At 46.6% G+C, this 5,726-nt stretch overlaps 1 long non-coding RNA gene across 1 annotated transcript; it reads left to right on the top strand.

Moving 5' to 3' along the window:
* Positions 1–863: 863 nt before the first annotated feature.
* On the top strand, positions 864–4,266 carry LOC125942542 (uncharacterized). The gene is made up of 3 exons (XR_007465194.1): positions 864–1,007; positions 2,012–2,150; positions 4,165–4,266. It is a non-coding gene; the product is annotated as an uncharacterized LOC125942542 (long non-coding RNA).
* Positions 4,267–5,726: the final 1,460 nt, after the last annotated feature.

The following is a 5,726-nucleotide window of genomic DNA, read 5'->3' as shown; positions in this document are numbered from 1 at the left end:
TCTTCGGACTATGCATCATAATCTGCAGAAAATCAGGCAAGTCTTTGTCCACGTAAATGTGTGGAATTTCAAGGATGGCTTGCATCATGGCTTGCATCATGGGTTGCTTGCAGCACCACTTTCGGCGTTGATTTTGTCATCGACGCGAGGACATTGTTGAACAGTCCTCGATACACTTCAACGCGATCTGTCCCTCCTGGCGAATATTGCCAATTTTCTTTGAAAGAAAATTTAGAACGCATGATTTCTGTGTTCCTGATTGCCTGTCGAGGGTAGATCCCTTGACAACGTTCAGAGAACTTTAAATGACAATGTCAGCCAAGTTGGACTAACGGTTCAAACTGTAAAATGTTTTGTTTGTCGCAGTTTTCGTTTTGTCTGTTTGGTTAACCTGTTTTACTTTGACCGAAAGGAAGAAAAAGACACCGTAGTCTAGTTGCTAGAGAACCGGCTGCTGTGCCCCACGGCAGAGGTTCGATTCCATTACAGGTTGCACATCACTTTTTTGTATTATAAAGCGAGTTAGGAACCTACCTACCTACCGCAAAGTGCCGAGAATGAGGCATTAAAAAGTTCGACTTTTGTTATTTCAAATTATCTTTGTAAGGTGGCGCTAGCATTATGGTAGCAGCCGCATTTTGTATTTTCTTAGTTAAATTAGCTAGTATTTCTGTGCTTCAGGTACCGAGTACGAAGCCACACTGAGTATCTTTCTGCATTGCACCAGCGTGTGTCGCAAGAGGATGCAGCGCCGCGACGTATCATAGCGGCTACCTGACAAAGCGAGGAGTGGCGCGACGGCTCATCGGCGTCATCGCTTGCGCCGACGCAGTCTGAGCAGCCGAGCTGACTGCGCTCTCCGCGCAGCTTCCCTCCAGATTACGTAACTTTTGAACCCGCCGTTACACTCACCGTTATTTTTGTCAGGACCAGCCGTTAAGTTCCTGACGCGTATTCGTTCATGAACTGCGGAGCGCCAGACTGCCTTCCACATCTTCTTTGCTCACGTAAGTAGTCACTGCCACTTTGACACCTGTCGTGTTTAATTATTTACGGTTTTCAGGCGGGAGTTTTAGGTGGAAGTTTTAGGCGGTAATGAAGTTTTTCAATGAAAGCGCCTTGATTTTAACTGGAATCTCTAATATTGTTTAAGAGGCATGTTTACGTCCGCGTACGTTTCTTTTATTGTGTGCGTATTCAGGTTTGCCAAAGCTGTCTAAAATTACCTCTGTGACGTTTCGTTGACCATTGATCGTTAGGATGACGATGACATTCCCGTTTGGCGCAGAATGATGAGACGTGCTACGATCTTCGCGTAGCCACAGCATTCTTCCGTCAACGCTCTTGTGCGAGATCACTGGTGTGTTTTTCCGAGCGTGAAAGATGCCCGCGAATACACGCAAAATTGCCGAACGACTGGCCGCTCGAGGCAGTTTGCGTGTATTGGCAGGTATGTTTCACACTTGGAAAAACACTTTATGTAGCTCATATTGAGAAACAGAAAGCGGTATCAGGGGTTTCTCATGTTGCTTTACAATCTTCCCATTGACACTTTTCTTCTAACTATAGTAATTGAGAAGTTAATCAATTAATTAGAACTAATTATCTAACTAGGCGGAATGCAAAAAATAATCTGAGTATCTCCAACATTACCTTGGTTCTGTCCTGGTACGTGGCACTTGCATATTTTTAGTATGGCTAAAGTTAAATGAAACACCCTGTATGTAGTGCACTATTGCCTTGTTTTTTGTAACATAATCCGACAGTGTAGCTATTTACAGCATCTTTTTTTAGGATACCTAACATTTTTTGGCTTCAGTCATGCAACAAATAAATTTTGAGGTCGCACTGGCGTTTTCTTTTTGCAAGTCTGTGCAGTAACAAAATTCTGTTAAAAAAAGAAAAATTCCAATATACAGTTGTAATAGGCACTGCTGTTACATTATAAACATAGATACTCCGAGTTTATCAGCATAACAATAAATAGTTTTTTTTGTAACTTACTTTGCAGGCACATACCTACGTGCAAGAGAGAAGGCGCGTGAGGGTGAAGACACCGATCATGTACCCTCTACAGGTGCCGAAAGGGGCAGACGAAAACGCCGCCGCCCAAAGGGCCACCACGAAACTCCTGAACTCCAAGAACCCAGGTATCTGTTATGTCATATTAAAGTCCTACAAATTAAATTTTCAGCGTGACACATATACAGTCGTATCTCGATAATTCGAACTCGAAGGAGCCCGAAAGTTTGTTCGAATTAAAGGAAGGACTTATTTCTGAAGTATTCGTGCACCACAGCACGACGTACGAATGGAGTCATTATATATCACGGCGCGCAAGCAGTTGGCGAGTAGGGGCCACGAGACTGCCCACGTCGGCCAACGCTCGCAGAAAACGATGCTGTAGGGAGCGGGCGGCGCCGGGCGCGAGCGGACACGTCGAAGGTGAGGGAGGAGGGCGTCAGGGAAGCGGATTTGGCTTCAGCAGAGGTGACCCCGTCGCTTCGGTGGCTCCCCTCACTCTCCCTCTCAACTCCCTCGTAGCTCCCCCACCTTCGACTGTCTCCGTGCGCGCCCGCCGCCGGCCCGGCGCCAGCTTAACCCTCTCTCTTTCTTTTCCTGCCGTTGAAGCGAGCGTTGGCCGGACTGGGCCTCCGTCGTTGCTTCCGTCTGCGTCGCAGCCGCAGCGTTGAGACATCGACTCGAACACGCGTGTTACGGCGCGACGACGTAACGGCGACCTTGCCATTTGAGAGAGAGAAATTTACGCCGCGGTTCTTTTTCTTTTATTGCGATAGAAATTATATGGGCACTCCAAGCGCATTTTTGCCGCCGTCGTCGTCGCCGTGATGTTCCGTATAAAGTGCAACGGCGATGAAATCGTCGCCGCGTGCCATGTTTGGGTTTTAGTGTGTGGGCTCATTTCGGTGTAAGCAATAAATTGCATATGCAAGCACTCTAGATCACAATTGATTTATAAACGGCACGAGCTTAACCTTTAACCCATTGCGTAACTATTAATGTCACCAAGGTCAAAGTTAGTGAAACTGGGTGGAAAATTACGGCTTATGTTCCCACCTTGTGTGTGGATGACTCACTGTTTTTGTAAAAAAAAATTCTTTACAAGTGCTTGGCTATGTTATTGTGTGGAGGTTTTCAAACAGGCAAGTCATAGGCGTGCAACATTTCAATGGTTTAATTACAAGCAACTGAAGTTCTTACTGTATATGCTTGAAGCAGCCGTGCTGCAAATAGTCGCTGTTACTCAAGGTTGCACTCGTCTGCTGTCTTTTATTTTTTAAGGAATCGCAATATATTTGCTCAATTTGATGTATGCGATGTGTTTGATAGACTGGTGTTTAGGTATATACTCAAAAAAAATTATGGGGTTTTACGTGCCAAAACCAGTTCTGATTATGAGGCACGCCGTAGTGGGGGACTCCGGAAATTTGGACCACCTGGGGTTCTTTAACGTGCACCTAAATCTAAGTACACGGGTGTTTTCGCATTTCGCCCCCATCGAAATGCGGCCGCCGTGGCCGGGATTCGATCCCGCGACCTCGTGCTCAGCAGCCCAACACCATAGCCACTGAGCAACCGCGGCGGGTAGGTATATACTCAAGCCTGCGCCATTTCTGAATTGGCTATGTGATCTGTGGCAAATAAAATTGGGGTGGTGTAACAATGCTGTCACACTGAAGCTGTGCCTTTGCAGAGCCGCACTTACCTCTTTTCTCGTACAACATTATCAGAAATGCATTATCTATTCCTTTCTTTGAATGCTAATTGGCACCTACTTCGCACATGTTTAGGAGGCTGCTGTCATCTACCAGTCGCCAACTAGTCAAGACAACAGCCTCCTGAAAGCTAGCAAAATAGCCGACACTTACACTGGTTGGCGATTGTACATGCAACACCTTCAGTTAGATGTAAAGTATGTCTTCAAGGCAACAGAAGGGAATTTCACTTGTGATCGGTTAATGTTAGAACCATGTTAAAGGTGGAATGCTCAAAAACTGTGTGCTTGGACCAATATATTGTACTGCTGCCCATTGCCAAGATATATTGCAGTGCTTATTGCCAGTGCATTGAAAAACTATACGTTCACTAAGAAAAGTGTGCTTCAATTAACATACGTTTTACACATGCCTAATGTTTTTGCAGTAAGAAGACCTGCTGAATTAAGGAGCTACAGCCCAGCAGCCTGTTCGAAACCAGGTTTATCAAGGTCGATACCTGTAATGGACGTTACTCGGAGGCACTCATTTAATGTTGATTGCTAGCTTTTCTAGTCGTGTTTACTTGCAATAAAAATGTTATTGCTGTATGTGTTTCGTGTATTGCACAAGCGCAAACCTGCATGCCACCGGCCGGCGAAACGCCGCACGGGCATGGGGAGAGGGAAGGAAAGGGAGACGAGGGGGGCGCTAGAGGGGAGGGTGAAAAAAAACGGATGTCAAAATCCTGATTGTAGCAGGATTCAATCTGTATTTTTAAAATGCTTCTAATGGTCTTGCAAAATCCCATTTCAAGACAGGATTTTTCGAAACTACTTTAAGCAGGATTCTAGAACTTCTTGCAATAGTCACATCCGCCGGACATTAGCAACGATATACGACCGTTTATCACCTTCTAAACGGACTGCACGGATTTTTTAGTGCGTCTTTCAGACGTTCATTTAGTCTTGGCGAATCGGTATGGAAGCAGTTTTCTATCGCTTTTGTGCTAGCTGGGAATGTACACATACCTTATATTCTAATACACTGTGGTACAGGTGCGAAGCAGCAGCGCAGCAGACGACACAGCACACATGCACAAGCACCGTTAAAACCCAGCTTACGGCTATCTGCCGTGTCTAGGCAAGCGCGGGAATATTAACGTCTCCGAAGCCGATTACACCAGCAGCTCAAGACCTATTTAGCGCAAGCCGTGCACATCGGTCGGACAAAACACACACCTGCACCGGGTCTGCACTTCGGCATTCATTTCGTGTGCCGCGCTTTTAGTGAATCGGTGTGCGAAGTGGTTCACAGTGGTGCAGGCCAATGGAACGGGCCTTTAAAAAGTCCGTGCGCTTCATGGAAGAACGGGAAAAAATGTCGCAGTTTCGCCCGAAAGGCGAAGCATCAATGGCGATAGCGAATTAGCAGAGAGCTATTCGGAGTAGGGATAGTAGCTTTATCGGCTGCATGAAGTTGGACACATTCACTTACTAACTGAATTAACAAGCGTGGTGTCAGCGCGCAAGCACACATGAATAGATCACACTCGATGACCGCAGACAACCACTGTCAAAACGCTGGCAGCAAACGCAGCTGCCGCAGCGAGCAAGCGAAGGTTCGTGCGGTTTATCGTTTCAAGGGAAAACTGAGCGGCCGAATGCACAGCATACAAAGGTCAGAGCCGTTTGGAGGTCGCTTGCAAGATACGGTGCGCGCGACAACACCGGCAGTCCGTACCGGCGCAAACATAAAAAGAACCAAGCGCAAAGCGCAAAGTACATGAACGCATTTGTTGGCAAAGTAGAAGCCGCCTCCCCTCCCCCCTCCCGCACTTCCTTCCCGCTTTGCTCCTTTCGCGTGAGAGATTGCGTCGCCAGTTCCCCTTGCGCCCGGTTGCAAGATTTTATCGCCCTTGGACTTTATACGGAACCTCACGCCGACGACGGCAACATCTGCTTGAAGTGTCCATATAATTGCTATCGCAATAAAAACTTCCTTCATGGA

The sequence above is a fragment of the Dermacentor silvarum genome, chromosome 1, assembly GCF_013339745.2.
Source record: "Dermacentor silvarum isolate Dsil-2018 chromosome 1, BIME_Dsil_1.4, whole genome shotgun sequence".
In the NCBI taxonomy this organism is placed as follows: Eukaryota; Metazoa; Arthropoda; class Arachnida; order Ixodida; family Ixodidae; genus Dermacentor; species Dermacentor silvarum.
The sequence above is the reverse complement of the archived record's forward strand: the minus strand, read 5'-3'. Positions and strand labels throughout refer to the sequence as shown.